At 35.5% G+C, this 18,307-nt stretch overlaps 1 protein-coding gene across 41 annotated transcripts in view; it reads right to left on the bottom strand.

Moving 5' to 3' along the window:
• Positions 1-18,307, bottom strand: part of PTPRD (protein tyrosine phosphatase receptor type D) — a 2,298,568-nt gene that overhangs the window by 1,631,630 nt on the left and 648,631 nt on the right. The window lies entirely within an intron of this gene.

Raw genomic sequence — 18,307 nt, 5'->3', positions numbered from 1 at the left:
TTAATAGCTTTGCCATTTTTTATCCAAGTTGCAATTTATAACATTCTTTATCATCCTATACATTTTCAAAATGAATGAAAGCTATTAAGTACATCAGCAAAACATTGCTGTGAGTTGTTTTTTTTTTTTTTTTAAAGCTTTTGTCCCAAGCTTTTCTTGCAATCCCATATATGAAAACTGAAAATCACAAAGAGGTGCCACAGTGCCCTCTGGTGGCCTTCTGCTCCATTGCATCTTCCCTGAACTAACTCGGGGCAAAAGCTGAAGGTGGATATAGCTTGATGTCAGTCTTACATAGGCTGTTAGCCTACCCAAGTCTCCTTGGTCCTGAGACAATATCGTAGTACAATCATACTCAAAATGAAGACATATTAGATCTGTTTTAACCCTTAAAGAACCAGATTAGTACCTGGAACTTGTTAGATATCCTAATAGGCAGGATTTATCTCCTTTCTAGTTGTTACAAAAGATGGCCTTGGAATATTTTGTCAGAGGGCTGCAGTGGAGGTTTGTTCTAGGGAGTCAGGCTCTGCTTCATTTTCCCCTGTACAGTAGTCAGATTAAAAGGGCTATCATCACTCTCTGGAATTTTTAGTATTCAATGTATCACAATGTCAAGTCAGTAAGAAGTTTGAAATTCATTCATTCATTCATTCCCAAAATATTTGAAATACTATGCGTAGTGTTCTAAGTATCTGTCAATTATGTTATTGAACAAAAATTACTGTCTTCATGGAACATATCTTCTAGTTGGAGGACACAACGAACAGCGAACATGTAATTAAGCAAATAATATGCTATATTAGAAGATATTAGAAGCTGTGGGTTTGTGGCTGTTAGATGGCGATATTTTAGTTTAAAATAAAAGAAGTGTAGTCATTTCAAGAAAGCAACACCTGAATAAGAATTTGAAGGAGGTACAGAAGCTAATTGTGCAGTTCTCTAGAGGAAGAGCCTTCTAGGAAGTAGAAACAGCCTTAAGCCCATAGCATGCTTGGTAAGTACAGTAGACAACTGAAAAATCCTTTTTCAGGATTAAAGGATTCTTTTTTTCCAAGCTGCTGGGAGTGCTGCTGGACTGCTAGCCCCAGCTCTCATCCCAATCTGCAAATTACCCTAAGCTGTCCATGCTCCTTCACCAATGTCTCACTAAATATGTCTTCCTACATATTTCATTAACAGCTCCATTTTACTTTTTCTTGATTTTTATCTTCATGTCAGAGTATCTAAAAGTTGGACTACTCAAGGCTTTAGTCTTCTTTTCTTTTAAATGAGCCCAGTGACTGGTAAATATAGAGGAGAAAGGCCTAGCCTGTTAGTCACAAGACAGAAAACCTTCCAGTGATGTTGGCTGAAGCCTTTGTTGAGATTGCATTGCAGCTCATCTTTCCTGTTTGCCCATTCTTGCTTTGTTCCCTTCTCTTTCACAGATGTCAATCACTACAAAACTCCTTAACAACCTATAGTAGATATCTACTTATAATAATCCATCTCAGTCCACCTATTTGAGGAGTAGTAAGGTATCCAGTGTGCAGCTGACAACTAGATACGACATTTACTCATTATTTCCATAAACATTTTTTGAGTATCTACTATATGCTAGCACTAAGGCTGGCACTTAAAATACAGGAGTACAAATAAAATGCACACACATTTCTTTATCCATATGAAGCTTTAATTATAGTAGAGAGTACAAAAATTAAATAAGATTAATAAAAATATTAATAAAAAGATTTTTTTTAATATGGGAATGAGATAAATTCTTACTAAGGCAACATTTGAGTGAAGACCTGAAGGAAAAAAGGGAGTCAGGCATGTGTATAACTGGGTGAAGAGTATTCCAAGAATAGGCCACATGAAGAGCAAAGTCTAAGAAGAGAGCATATATGGATTGCTTAAAAACAGCAAGAAATCCAGCTTTTTTTTTTTTCCAGTGGATTGAATGAGAGAAAGACATGAGGAGAGTAGGTCAGGGTAATGAGGAGACACATAATCTAAATTTGAGTAGGTTATTTTAAAAAGCTCTTACTTCAAATGAAATGGAAAGCCAGTGGGGTATTTTTTAAGTAGAAAGCAGAGAAGGTCCAGTTTGGCCAGATGTAGAGATGAGACTGAAGGAAGTTAAAAGGAGAAGCAGAACAACAACAAAAACAGCTACTGTAAAAGTCTAGAAAAGAGATGAATATGACCAGAGAAGTAGTGGAGAGGTGTTGAGAGGTAGCTAGAATATGGATTTGTCTGAAGGTAAAAAGAATTTGTGAGCAGATTTGATGTGGTATGTTAAAAGAAATTGATAAAGTATAACTGTATAGTTTTGGATCTATGTAAGAGGTTACCATTTTTCAGTTAAAGTCGATTACCAAGATAGTGGCTTGGATGGGATTATTAGGAGATCCACGTGGAAGTGTCAGTTGTAAGATGCCCATTAGGCATTTGAATAAAACTGATAGGGAGGTAAATAAATCTTAGATTAAGGAGAAAATATGCCTGGAAGCATGAATTTGAAAGTTATTAGGATATAGGTGGTATTATAAACATAGAGATCACATGAGGTCACCAAAGGGTGATGAAAGGAAAAGAGATTTAAAAGAAAAGAAGACTAAAGCCTTGGGTAGTCCAACTTTTAGATACTGGTGATATGAAGACAAAAATCAAGAAGAAGTAAAATGGAGCTGTTAATGAAATATGCAGGAAGTCAGAGAGTGGGGTCCCAGAAGCCAACCAAAAACAGTGATTCGAAAAGAAGTGTTCTCCTGTGTCCAAGGTGGCAGTTAAGTAATGCAAGTTGAAGACTGAGAATTGCCCATTGCACATGCAACACAGAGCTCATGGGTGACCATGACAAGGTGTGTTCTAGTAAAATTGGAGGAGGATGCTAGATTGTAAAGTAATCAACATAATTTAAGAGGGGAGAAATTAGAGTACCTACATATATTATTTTCACACATAAATAGAACACTTCTGAAAGTCAACCAGATTTATGCTGAAAAGCAAACCTTAATACAGTTCCAAAAATTGAAATCCAATAGACCATGTTCTCTGACCATAATCAAAATAAGTTAAAAATCAGAAACAAAGAGCACACACACAAATCTATACATACCTGAAATTTTTTTTAAAAGATGGTTATTGACATTTGTAAATAACCAAAGAACTATTATTGTAAAATTTAAAATGATACAAATTAAATGATATAAAAACTACTATATGTTAGAACTTGAGGAAGCCTTTTGGATCCTTTCTCACTTGGGAAAGTCATCCTTCACTTTCCCAAGCTGGACACTGTTTACAGAGGAGTACTTAAATCTGCCATGCATACTAAATCATTACCTTGTACCTTCTAAGATAGTAAGGCTTTGTGGTTTTCTTCTTCACTAGATTGCAAGCAGCTTAAACACAAGCAATTATACCTCTTGCTCATTCTCAGCACTTGGCAAAATACCTAGAAAACAGGTGGTACTCAATACTTGCTTATTTAATGAATGGGTAAAAATGTGTGGACAATCGTGTTACAATAAGTATAACTGAGAGATGCACAAAGCACTACATATGGCTGAAAACATCTAGCTTAGTGAGTGGCATGTAAGAGGTTATACATTAAATTGTGTCAAATTAATTAAAAAATAAACTCCCTCTTCAAAGTGGCTGCAAAATAAACTTACAGAAAGAGTGCAGGGTTCAATAGCTGCTTATTAGTCCCCAGTAGGGATCCACTTCTGATTCTGACTGTGACTTTTTGCCTGGATCTTACCGAGGCACACTCTTTTTGCAAAGGGAAACATATTCTTTCCTTACTGCAGGTCTCCAGACCACTGCTCCCCCAAACCTCCTGCATCGACACTGGCTTCTGGGAGAACAGCTTGATCAGAGGAAAAACTGGGAACTATGTCGCACAATACAGAGACCCTCTAATGCAGTAACAGACATCTAAGCTCTAAAAGCACAAATGTTGTTTTACTTCAACTCATGTCTAAAATATCAAGGGATTTTAACGATAGAATTAAAGCAAAACTCAAGTAGTTCCATTGAAACTTAAAATATGCTTTAATTGAAGTGCAACATTATGTGAAGCAGAACTATGAATATTTGCTGACACATTATCATTTTTACAATGCAAATGACAGAATGAATAACGATTATATATATTAAAATCCTGATTTTGGAAGCCATGCATAGAGTTCTATTTGCTTGTGAAGATCAGAAAATGCCTTAGAAAAATGAAGTTTTTATCCCAAGAGCCCCAAAATACCACAAAAGAAATGATCTTTTTATAAAAAATAACTTGGAAGAACTGAAAAGTTGACACGTCCCTTTATCATGTATTCCTATATGTACAAGATGCATATTCAGTAGAATGAGTAGTTCAACTATACAGATACTCTGAGTTTTCAGTAAGGTACTTTGGAATATAACGGTAAATTTTAGATATCCAAATTCTTTTCTAGTTATACTTAACATGTGCTCTGGAGATTATATATATATATACCATGGCATGTAGGTAGTAAAAGGTCAAGTTAGATTTTCGTTCTGATTTTTGGTTCTAAGGACTAAAATACTTGAAGTTAGCACTGTTGTGAGAAGTTCATCTTCCAAGAGACTTTTCCTATAACATGTATGAACCTAAAAAAAAATCATAAAGAGATTCAAGTAATGGTGCCTACTAAGCTTATTTTGTTAAATCAGCCACCCCTGACAGTGAATATATCTATTTTTAGATAGAATGAATCAAGAAAGACAGCCTTATAGGGAGCAGATCAGTAGAGAACTTCATTTGTCTAGAAGCTATCTATGAGTTTCCTTGTTGCAGGAATATCCTGCTAGCAAGATTTTTTTCTTCTTGACTTTATGCAGAAGGGAGATAGATGAAGAAAGGTAAAAATGAAGACAGAGGAAAAAGGAGAAAGCTCAGAACATGAAGAGTAGTCAAGATTTTTATTGTTGATTATAAAATGTGTTACTATTTATTTGCCTTATGGGGTCTGCTCATCATTCAGGGCCCTATTCAAAGTCACCTTCCTTGTGAACATGAGGCTATCCTCCTAAAGCACAGTTTTTGTTCTATTACTATACTTATGAACTGCACTGCCATTCTCTATCAACACGACTTTCACTGTATCTCAATTTTTTAAAAATATGACTATCTTCCCTCAATAGATTGGGATATTCTAGGAAGGGATGTGTATTCCTTATTGCTGCCACTCTTCTCCCAAAATTTGGCCTCACCGTACTCCATTCCCAATATCAAACAACATGCCTGAAAAAGAATAAGTCTTACTGAATCTTTGGCAAATAAATGGCAGGTGATGAACATTTTAAAAATGTGAGACATAAAGGATAATAAAAGTAAAATGTAGAGATAAATTAAAAGTCAAATAGCTGCACACTTTTAGCCTCAACTCTTTAGTGATTGGCTTATGTATCTGATGACACAATATTCTGTAAAACCTTTTTTCCCAAAGGTTAAATTTTAAGGGTAAGTATGCAAATGTTTAGCCAAAATTGTAAGAACTGTATTCACTTAATTTCTGTAATCCAGTGGCAGTAATTCTAGGGGCATTGTTAAAAAGATAAGAGAAAGGAGATTTACTAGCCTAACCCAATAAATAGGTAGTATTATATTAGATCTGATCTCAACAGTAGGTATAAGGGCAAAAAAGATTGAGTAGAGACAAATTTTAGGACAATAAAAAGATAATTGCAAAGAACAAGATATGGCAGTCAAATTTTGAGCTATTTGAAATATAAATAAAGCAGTAGCATTATCTAAATAAATTAACATTACAGTGCAATGAGAAACACTATATCTGATGCAATGTCAGGATGGGGGGCCTAAGATTTCTGTGGTGGGGTGAAGGGTGAAGAATACGAGAAAACAAGATGTAGAGCAAAAATTATAAGAATTGTTCATATGTCTCAAAATCAGAGAAAGTTCAAACATAAGGGGAAGAGATGGAAGCAATTATTTTATGTTTAATTACCTCCTCCATGATCTGTAGAAAATATTCCTTAAAAAGTGTTTCATTAATATTTATGAGTTTCTCATTTTTTATATTTTCCACAAAATGGTAGCCATTTTCTAAACACTTTTTAGAGATTTTAAAAATTGAGACCAAAGCGGTGCATCTTACGCACCAAGGCTTCCTAACCTTTAAAACATTATAAGACTTAAAAATTATCTCCCGTTAACACCTTCTTAATTATTTGATGAAATCCACATTCTATGATGTTTTTTATTTTTAAATTTAGTTGATTTTTACCAATTACCAACAACTTACTGATTGGGATAATCACTCTTGTTTTCCTTCCTCCATCTTCATGTGGATACTTCTTCTTTTCAACAGCCCTCATTGGGAGTTAATGATTTATTTTCCCAGGGATAATGCTACTCACATACCAAAGGGAAAAATCATATGACCTAGGTTAAGCCAATCACTACATCCAGGCTCCTAGTCCTACTACGGAGTAGGCATTTTCTGAATCTCTACACTTTCATTGGAAACTCTGGCAAAAAAACAAACAAACTAACAACAACAACAACAAAAAAAACGCTTTCTCATTCTTGATGAATGGGGAGCAAGCATGTAGACTCAGGTCATGTGTTATCTTCAGATCAGGTGTGACATCAACTTTAGACTGAAGCCAACACTCTGAAGAGCAAGTAGAGATCAAAAAAAAGGAAATTGAATCTTTGATGACCCCATTGAGTTACTGAATCATGGCCCTTCTGAAGCCAGTATTATAATAAAATTTGTTTGTAGGGTCAATAAATTTCCCTTTTTCTGTAAGTCAGTGTGAAATTGATTTTTGTTTCTGCAACCAAGCTATTTCCTTAAGTTTGACTCTTAACATAAAGTTTCTTAGTTATTCTTAACGTACCATCATAGTCCAGCCCATAGATATCAGACACATTTCCTGTATCACTTCAGGTTTCCCTGGCCTTGTTTTTTGTCCCAGCTGTCACTGTGACAACGACCTTTGTGTGAACTGTGGCTGACTTTATGCTGACCTAACCTGATAATGATTTGTCTTAAACCTGTGCAACACACCTCTCGTCTTCTCTCTGGGACTTCCATGTGACATCCAGATGGGGATGCTGTGAAATCTTGTTTAGACAGCAATTATGTGCAATGTAGAAGTGTGGGGAGTTCATTTCCCAAGAGGCACAACTTTGACAAATGAGCTAGGGAAGCTGGTGGAGAAATTTCTCGCTTTTCTTTATTTGGACTAACTGTCTTAAGACCTAGTTTATTTGGCTTTTAAGAAGAAAATGGAAGATCAAACTATCTTTTGTACCCCTGAATCAATAATGCATCTTTTTATTATTTTCCTCATTTTTCCTTCCCTCATTCCTATTACATGGGAGTATGGTCTCAAATAACAGTAGCAGCACATAATTTCTGTTCTAATTTCTGGGAAAACTAGGTTAAAGCATTTGAAATCAGGCATAACGGCAGAAAGCTGACTCTAAGAATAGAATTTGGGGGCTGGATTACTCACGGGTATGAAAGTAACAAGAGATTCCATTTCTGGTAGTAGCTGAGGTGATGATAATCCATGGCATGTAAATGCGTCATAAGTACTAGGAATTTTCACCTCAGGTTAATTAGAATAAGATGTAGGAGGAAGGTGAAATATGTATATGTAGCCCTTTAATGTTTCAGGGACAATGGAACTATGAGGTCTAGCTTCTGTTAACTGAATTAGAAGCTTTGAGGGAAAAAAAGAGTGATAAGTCTTGGGGCATCCCTCTCCAATCTAAGGCAAGCTATAAAAGCCTAAGGGCCTCAATGGCAGTGTTTGAAGATATTATCTCCTATAATTAAAAGGCCGACTGTGTTAAAAATTAGACCTAGGTTTTAATTATCAAAGTGGTAGGACTGTAAACACCATCTAGCCTTAATATATTTATGACAAAGCTATGGCTCTTATTGAAAAAATGAAACAAAATTCGTGAGAAACTATATCCTAGGGAGGGACACTTGAGCGGATAAGCATTAAGAATTTTGAACCCCTAAATTCTTCTGAATCCTCCTGGCTGTTAAAAACAGCAACCCCCAATGTTTCTGAGTAAAGTTTCTCCTCCCCTTGCCTGGAGGGCATACATGGATATTATCTGAGATGAATTTCTTACAAGTTAATGTCGTTTTCCTCAACATTCCTTCCTACAGCCCCTCTATGCCTTCAGGCAAATAACCAGGGTGAGGTTTCAGTATAGTTTGAATGGGGAAGTATAATTCTGCATCAGGAGGAAACAGATTATACATCACAGGAAAGGTAGTGCCTAGCCAGTATTTATAGCAGGAAACAAGATTACATATGTAGCAGTCAATTCAGTTTATGGGACTAAGGTGGGGGAGCAATGTAAAGACTAACATGAAGAGAATTTATTGATACCCATCATTTACTCATGATCTTAATTGAGTACTTGGGTAAGAACATCTGGCCCTGGCCCAAATATATATGTTGGAATCACCCCCTTGAAGTCTGCACACAATTATGGCCTACAGGAAATGAAATAAAGATGCTGGAATATTTTTGGCAAAGTATTAAGGAGGGACAGAGGCTGAGGATGGTAGTAAAATTAGAATGGATTTACCAGATAAGATCTGAGAACTCACCACCTGAAAGCTATGTGCCTAGGAGAGTCTAGAGGACACAATCCTAACACAGTGAAAAAGTACATTGGTGAAAGGAGAAATGGTAACTTTGAAGAGCTCAAACGTGGCTATGTTCTTTTGTCCTGGTTAAAGGTGGGACATTATTGGGCTCTGTAGTGGAATTCTAGAATGTAAGAAGCCAGGTGATGGTACTTAAACAGAAGGTGTATATAAAAGATGTAAAATGTATAATGATCAGCAACACGTGGTGCCTTGACCCACAGGCATTTTTGGCAACAATCGGGAAATGGTGTTCCTGGGTCAAGATGTGGGTATAACAAACAAGGATGTTGTTCAATTACAAAACTGGTGGAAAATAGAATGATGGTAAGCAGAAGGCCAACATCGTTCATTGCAATGGAAGATTGTTTCTCACTCGTTTTGACAATCAAATTAGTTCACAGAATCCAGAGTACAGTGATTGAATGGAAGGCTGGTTTTACTGAGGAAGACCAACACTATTAACTATATATATAATAACTATTCTCCCTTCCCTAAAGAGTCCTTGCACCATTTTGCCAGGATAACTATTCACTGGGGAAAGGTGAATGCCCAGAAATTTAAAAGATGGTTAGAACTTGGGTTTAAACACTGAAGATAGAGTACCTGTAATACTCTCATGAACCTCCAGTTAGAGTGAGGGCTATGGAGACCAGGAGATAAATTTATTCCAAATCCACTGCACAGTGTTTCTGATCTGTTCACTTATCTGGCTGCTATTTCCCTTAAAAATGTAAATATTTCTTAAATACCTATATAAGAATGATATAATTGGCAAGTAGAAGAGCCCTCATACTGCTTCTCAAACCTGTGGGGTAAGGAACATTGTGGAAGCCAGAAAAACTCCTATGCAAGAAAGAATTTTAGGATGAACTGCAGAAATTAGTATCAACATCAAAGACTTGAAAAATTCAAAGGTGGTGACCCACATCATATGTCCATTAGATTTATCCATTTTGTTCATACAAAACCAAAATGGATGGTTAATTCTGTGTGTCAACTTTCCTGGGTCATGGTGTGCAGATATGTGGTTAACATTATCCTGGATATTTCTGCAGCAGTAATCAGTAAAATTTGTGCACACAGACTGCCCTCCACGATGTGGACGGGCCTCATCGAATCAGTTATAGGCATGAACAGAACAAAAGACTGACCTCACCTGAGCAAAAGGGATAAAAAGACTACATACTGGGTACAGTGTACACCACTCAGTAACAGGTGTACTAAAATCTCAGAATTCAACACTATAGAATTCAACCATGTAATCAAAAACTACTTATGCCCCAAAAGCTACTGAAATAAAAAAAAGTAAATTAAAATAGAGGGAATTGTGGACACACACACACACACACACACACACACACACACACACACGTATACACACTTACTTTTGGTTTTGTTTCTCTGGAGAATTCTAACACAATGATAAGCTACCATAACATTAAACAACATGTCATGTAGGATCTGGTATTTGTACTGGAGCAAATTAACAGTCTGTGATATTGGTTTATGTGACTTATGCTCACTGAGATCCCCTCAGTCCCATGTTTATTGTAACCACTGCTGAAGCAACCAGTTTTAAACATATTTTAACTAGTTTTTGCAGGTACCATCTGGCAATGCTTTATGTCATGCTCGTGCTACATAGCTCACTCTTCCCGCCATAGGGTTTTATCGACATATGCTACATGATGCCCAGAAGAAATTGTTTGGCATACACATGCTCAATGTTGCAACTGGCCTTTGCAGTTGCTTTTTGTGTAAAGGGAGGATTTCTTTGCTGTGTTTTTTAAAATTATATTTTTCCATCCATTTGCTACCTTGAAGGACTCTAGGTATATAGGGCACTTGATTGAAAGAGCAGGCTGGTTGCGGTGGCTCATGCTGGTAATCCCAGCACTTTGGGAGGCGGACGCAGGTGGATCACTGAGGTCAGAAGTTTGAGACCAGTGGGGCCAACATGATGAAACCCTGTCTCTACAAAAAAATACAAAAATTAGCTGGGCGTGGTGGTGTGCACCTGTAATCCCAGCTACTTGGGAGGCTGAGGGATGAGAATCGCTTGAACCTGGGAGGAGGCTACAGTGAGCCAAGATTGTGCCACTGCATTCCAGCCTCGGTGACAGATTGAGACTCTGTCTCAAAAAAAAAAAAAAAAAAAAAAAAAAAAAAAAAAAAAAAAAGAGATCATTGTCCTATGAACAGTATTACTAATAAACTCATCTATTTAGGGAGTAATGTAATATAATTGTATCATCTTTTTTTCTATTAAGAATACTTATTCTAAAAAGTACTAACTTTAAACGTGTTTTAACATTATGAAAATACTTCTTATATAAGAACTATTAATAATAACATTACTTATAAAATACATAATCAGACAATACATTTTTCATAGTTTAAAACAAGAATATAAAATAATGCAGAAATAGAAAATCTGTCATTTATGAGCACAATTAATAGAAAATCCATGAATATTAACCAGTTTTCTTTTAGAATACTATAATATGTACATAACAAACATCCTTATACATAAAAAATAGTAATCCTCCCTCCCATCTGAAACAGTTCCTATTTTTTCATATCAATTTCTGTGTATATCCCAGCAATGTTATTTGTGTATAGAAACATAGATTAATACAGTAATAGATACAAGTAACTATATATACAATATAAGCAGAATTTTCCTTCAAATGGCTATATTGATTAGCTAGACAAATATTACAAAGGAATGAGATCAATTTGCATCTTATTCAAAATGAGATTCTCGAACAAACAAAACTCAGTTTTAATATCAAACCTCTATTAAGATAAAGATACCATTTCAGCTCACTTTATAAATCATTGTGCAAGAAATGTTAAAGGCCTCCCACTAAAAAATAAAGAGTACAGGTCAAACTAAATACTAAAGAGCTTGCATTTTAGTGAAGCAAAGAATGAAGAAGATAGGCAATCTACTCCCATCATATAGTAGGCATAGAAAGCCTAACAGCAATGTAGTCAGGTCCTCTTAAGTAAGCACTGTCAGCAAACAAAGGAACTTATCTCCAGTATAACACTGGAAAGGGAGCATGAAATTGATAAAGAACAAATGAATAATGCATGAGTGAGTGAACGAGTACTAAACGGTGGAAGTGTAAAATGACTTTATCATCCTGAAAGGAACCACAAGAACATAAAGCAGTAAAGGATATGTACGTATTTAAGCTATATTCTTAAATAAATTTTTACTTCCTTTTTGTGATTCTTTATCATTTTATGAATCTTAAAATAAAACCTTGTCTTCTTACCTTTTGTTATACATCAATTTGGTACCCAACTTTACATTGGCCACAACATTGAACTCTGGATATTTGGGTTTTTTTTTTTTTGAGACAGAGTCTCGCTCTGTTGCCCAGGCTTGAGTATAGTGGCACGATCTTGGCTCACTGCAAGCTCCGCCTCCCAGGTTCACGCCATTCTCTTGCCTCAGCCTCCCGAGTAGCTGGGACTACAGGTGCCCGCCACCATGCCCGACTAATTTTTTGTATTTTTAGTAGAGACAGGGTTTCACCGTGTTAGCCAGTATGGTCTCTATCTCCTGGCCTCGTGATCCGCCTGCCTCGGCCTCCCAAAGTGCTTGGATTACAGGCGTGAGCCACCGCGCCCGGCCTATTTGGGTTCTTAAGAAAATAATCATATTGCTCTCAAATAACAAAGATTTTCCAAAACTTAATGTAACTACATGTTCCTGAAACAGTATCAGAAGGACTACTCAATAAAGAGCGATCAAGCCATTTTTAAATTATAACGGGAGTGGTGGGGGGATCTAAAATCTTACACAATAATTATTTGAGGCAGGCCACGTTTATTTGCAAATGTACCAAACCATTAACTGTTGATCACGTGTTAAATGCAAGCTTTTTAAAAAATATATAGATTTTGCTCATATTTTAGAAGTGTCCAATCTAATATATGGTCTTCAATTCATCATAAATATAATACATTTTCCTTTGGAGAGGTATTTTTCTTCCCATCAAATTATGTTACTTTTTGTTCTTTATGGGGAAAGGAAATATTGTAAAAGAGATTAAGGTGAGGTTTACCTCAGCCCTGATTAAAGTCAAACTTAAAAAAAAAAAAAAAAAAAAAAAAAAAAAAAAAACTCTACCAAATTGGTGAAAGTGTTATAAGACAAAAGTAGTATAGTGATTTAATTGAGGCTGAGAGTCAGATGATCAGAAATTTTTTATTTCTGCACGAACCTGAAAGCTTAAAATAGTCATAAATAAGCACTACTTGATTTCAGAAATCCAGTTCATTGTTTTTAATATGTGCCTGTGGGTTTGCAAAATAAGTGGATTATGTTTCAAGTGGAGAGAAACCCATAATATTAAAAATATTCAAAATTAATACAGAAGATACATACATTTTATTATGTGGTTTATCATTTTGTCACACATTTAATCTAGTATTAAATACTTATTCTTCACAAATAGCTATTTCAGATAATTAAGGTAGGACATATGTGAATGAGACAAGGGAATGGCCCATACATGAATGAGACAAGGGAATGGCCCATAGGAGCTAGTTACCTAGTAACAGAGACAGATCAATGTATTAGCATTAATAAATCACAAGTTAGAGAGCAATGAGATTTTGTTTTCCAGCACTGAAGAATCTAAATAACTGAATCTTCTCCACATAAATAGAAAGCACATAAAATGTATGAATAAATTGTAATCAATATCAACTTTAAACACATATTAGATGAAAAGAAAAGAAGATGTTTATGTTATAACTGCCCATAGATGGTAGCAAAAGAAATCGGTGCCCGTAACTAGCTAAGGGTCAGAACATAACAAGAGAAAGCATTGGGCTCAAGTTAAGTTGAAATTTGGAGTTGAGAACTCCATGTATAGCTGAAGCTCATGGAGAACATACATCTAACTTAAAAATATATTGTTTGAGAAAAACCATACCCAGTGATGAGAAAAAGTATGCCCACTGTACTCATTTTGACTCCAAAAAAATAAATCCCATTTATATATATGTATATATAAACAGACACATAAAAAGTGATCCAGAGCTACTAACATCCATGGGAACATTAACAGAGGCAAAGAATACTCCTCTTTTTAAGATATCTCATAAATCCAAATCATATGGAATTCTGAAAAATAAAATCCTGCGAAACATTAATGTACAACCTAAAATTACAAAAGACATATTGATACAAAGCTTAACAAGAAAGGACCTGTACACATGCAGACAATAAGATAATACTTAAAATTATTAATGTTTCAAAGGAGAAAACAGATAAACAATTTAAAATGTTACAAAAGAGCAAGCATATTTACAAAAAAATTATATAATTAAATATCTGATGATTTAAAAATAATTGAAATTAAAATTCAAAGGAAAGCAGAAAGAATACTTTCTATCTCATTCTATGAGGCTATTTTTCTAATGCCATCACCACCATAGCAAAAACAAAACAACAACAAAAACCTGTAGGGAAATATCTCTCATAAACAAAAAGCAAAAAACCTTAACACAATATTAGTGATATTGACAAATGAATCCTAAAATTTATATGAAGAGGCAAAAGACCCAGAATAGCTAACACAACACTAAAGAATAAAGTTGGAAGACTGTCACAACCTGACTTCAAGACTTACTAAAAATCTACAGTAATCCAGACAGCCTGGTGTTGGTGAAACAAAAGATACACCGATCAACAGAATAGAAGATTAGCACTATAAGACAGGGTGAGAAAAAAAAAAAAAAATAGAAGAGCCCGGAATCAGACCCACATAAATACAGTCAACTGATCTTTGACAAAAAAGCAAGGGCAATTCAATGGGGAAAAGGTATCTTTCAGCAAATCTTGGAATGACTGGAAGTTCATTTGTGTATGTGTAAGAGAGAATCTAGACACAGAGCTTACACCTTTCATAAAGCATAACTTAAAATAGATCAAACACCTAAATATTAAATCAACTCTAAAAAACTTCTAGAAGATACACAGGAGAAAATATAAGTGATGTTGAGTTTGGCAAGAAGTTTTCAGATACAGTACCAAAAACAATCTATGAAACAAAGAAGGATACACTGGACTTTATTAAAAACTTATGCTGTGGCTGGGTGCAGTGGCTCACGCCTGTAATCCCAGCACTTTGGGAGGCTGAGGTGGGTGGATCACCTGAGGTCAGGAGTTCAAGACCAGCCTGACCAACATGGTGAAACCCCATCTCTACTAAACATACAAAAAATTAGCTGGGTGTGGTGGCACACACCTGTAATACCAGCTACTAGGGAGACTGAGGCAGGAGAATTGCTTGAACCCAGGAGGCGGAGGTTGCAGTGAGCCGAGATCGTGCCATTGTACTCCAGCCTGGGTGACAAGAGCAAAACTCCATCTCAAAAACAACAACAGCAACAAAACAAACAAAAACAAAAGACTTATGCTGTGTAAAACAAACTGTTAAGAGAATCAGACAAGAAATAGTTGGGTAATTTATTTACAAAACACATATCTGCCAAAAAACTTTTATCCAAAATATACAAAGGACTTTTAAAACTCAGCAATAAGGAAACAAGTGACCCAATTTAAAATGCATAAGGTATCTGGACAGATACTTCAAAGAAAATACACAGATGGCAAAAATATTAAATGATGCTCAATATCATAAAACCTCACACCTATTAGACACTACTATACCTATTAGAAGGGTGAAAACTAAAAATACTGACAATACCAAATGCTAGTGAGAATGTAGGGCAATAGGTGGGAATACAAAATGGTACAGCCATTTTAGAAAACGGTTTGATGGGCTCTTAAAACTACACATAGTCTTACCATAAAATCAAACAATCTTGCTCCTAGGTATAAACCCTGTTGTTTCTAAAAGTTATGTTCACACCAAAACCTTCCTGCAAAAGTTTACAGCAGCTTTATTCATAATTTCCCAAAACTGGAAGCAACCAGGATGTTCAACAGGTGAATGAATAAACAAATTGTAGTATATCTATATAATAAAATATTATTCAGCAATATAAAGAAATTGCCTATCAAGCCACAGTAATCTTAAATGCACCTTTGATGGCTAAGTGAAATAAACCAGTATTGAGAGCTGACATATTTGTGATTACAATTATATGTTATTCTAGAAAAGGCAAAACTTGTAGAAATAGTAAAATGATCAGTTGTTTCCACAGCCTCGAGAGGAAGGAAGAGGGGTAAATAGGTAAAGCACAGAGGATTTTTAGAACAGCAAAATTATTCCAAGTTTTACTGATATTGTAATGGTGGACACATGACAGTACATATTTGTCAAAACCCATGGAATTTTACAGCACAAAGTAAAACTTAATGCATAGACATTTAAAAAATTTAGCAGGTTGGATGATCCTAGAAAAACTTCCTACGGCAAGAGAATCTATCTGTATTACAAATATATGAAAAACCTCACTGAAGAGAATGAGGTAGAAAGGTGCTGACCTAAATAACTTTGAAAATAAGTCAAGTCTGTAATGCTAGAGGCAAAAGGAGGTGCACAAAAACAGTGTACTTGAGTTGATAAAGTTGTTTTCCACAGGGTACAGGTTAACAATTCTGATACTGCTATATGAATATATTGGAATGGAACTGAATAAATGGACAGCAGATAGAACCAGCAGTGAGCTTTTTCAGATAAGCAAGGAGAAGAAGCTAGAATAACTTATGTTGTGATAGATTAGAGTTGTAGACATTGGTATGAACTCATGTTTAGCATAATATATAGATGTTTACATACAGAGATATTTTAGAGAGATATGTCTATACATGGGTTATGATTAAGCACATATATTTTTTGCTCTGTCTGCCTAGAGGGCCTAGAAGAAATGGCAGACAGTAGCAACAAACATGCCTAGCACCCTGATACTGGTTTCTAATAACATTCTCTAATAAAAAGAAATTAGGGCTCCTTAAATAAATGACTGGCTCTAGGTCTGAGGCAGGAAATATGCAACAACTTGGAACAACCAGTAGTGGCAGAATGCAAGGACATATTCAAAAAATTTTAAAAATGAAAAAAGTAGTATGAAAAAAGGAGTATGAAAATTTGAAAAAAAAAAAAAAAAAGTGTGTCAAAGGAGCCCAGGAGCAACTGGGATAGCTCCCAATGGCCAAAGCTATGACAGCTTGAATAACAAAATAAATAAGAGGTGATGAGGAAAACAACCCACGTAGAATAATTCTAAATAATGTATGTAGCTACTCTATCTCAAGAAAGTGGAGCGTAACTTTCCACTCCTGCGCTGTGGCCTCTACGTAGGGACTTGCTTCCAAGAGTAAAGTATGGAAAGGGGGCACAGGAGGAGACTAACTTAGCAGTGGAGAAACCTGGCATATACTACCTCAGCGAGGTGATCAAGGCCAATATCAATATGATAGCATGATAGCATGTACTTTTGATGGGATGAGATGAAAATGGTACTTGACCTCTATGGTATTTCCTCCCAACAACCAATTATCTTAATCTTATGTAGAGAAAAACACGAGACAAATTCTAACAGAGGGGCATCCTGCAAAATACCTGAGCAATACTCACCAACAATAAGGAAAGTCAGAAACTGTCACAGCCAAGAGGACCCTAAAGACACATGATAACTAAATATAATGTAATATCCATGAACATTTATTAAAAACAAAGAAAACAGAAATAAAATATGGACTTCTGCACAGCAAAAGAAACTACCATCAGAGTGAACAGGCAACCTACAGAATGGGAGAAAATTTTTGCAATCTACTCATCTGACAAAGGGCTAATATCCAGAATCTACAATGAACTCAAACAAATTTACAAGAAAAAAACAAACAACCCCATCAACAAGTGGGTGAAGGATATGAACAGACACTTCTCAAAAGAAGACATTTATGCAGCCAACAGACACATGAAAAAATGCTCATCATCACTGGACACCATATCTCCTTTCAAAGATGAATTACAACTAGGTTAAATGAATTACTGATATCACTTGTATGTACATATATATGCATATATTTAAAATTTGTATATATAAATACAGCTCACAAGCATATACATACTCTCTCCTTTCAAGAATAAGGATTACTATATGTATCGTGCACTCCCTATCAAAACCTGGAATTGGAACTTTCAAAACCAAGGAAGTTGAGGCACAAACAACATGCCTTTGTCATCTGTTCCTTGTTTGAGAAACAATAGGCAATGTATTTGCTGAAACAGTGGTTTTTAATAAATAAGTGAAATTGAGAACAAACAAGAAGAATGATTTCCTACGGACCTTTTGTTTTGAACTTTAATTTAATATGATAAAGTCTGCTCATTTGCCCACAAGGTTGAAAGTTCCCAGGAGCATTAGTAAAGATTCATTCAAGGACCATTACATGGAGCCGGCTATATAGCAATTGGTGTGCTTCATTTTGGAGGTTAAATACTGAATAAAGTATTATTTTTGCCCTTACAGTGATTACTTGACTGCCAGTAGAGTGTGGGGAATGTTATGACAGAGTGTGGGAAGCAGGATGCTGGTAACACTGAGTGCAATTCCATGCCTTCACTTACTCTGACAATCAGATAAGATGATGAAATACAGCACTGTAATACGGTGCTTGGCAAACATGATGATCAATTATAAAAATG

This window comes from Gorilla gorilla, chromosome 13, assembly GCF_029281585.2.
Source record: "Gorilla gorilla gorilla isolate KB3781 chromosome 13, NHGRI_mGorGor1-v2.1_pri, whole genome shotgun sequence".
In the NCBI taxonomy this organism is placed as follows: Eukaryota; Metazoa; Chordata; class Mammalia; order Primates; family Hominidae; genus Gorilla; species Gorilla gorilla.
The sequence above is the reverse complement of the archived record's forward strand: the minus strand, read 5'-3'. Positions and strand labels throughout refer to the sequence as shown.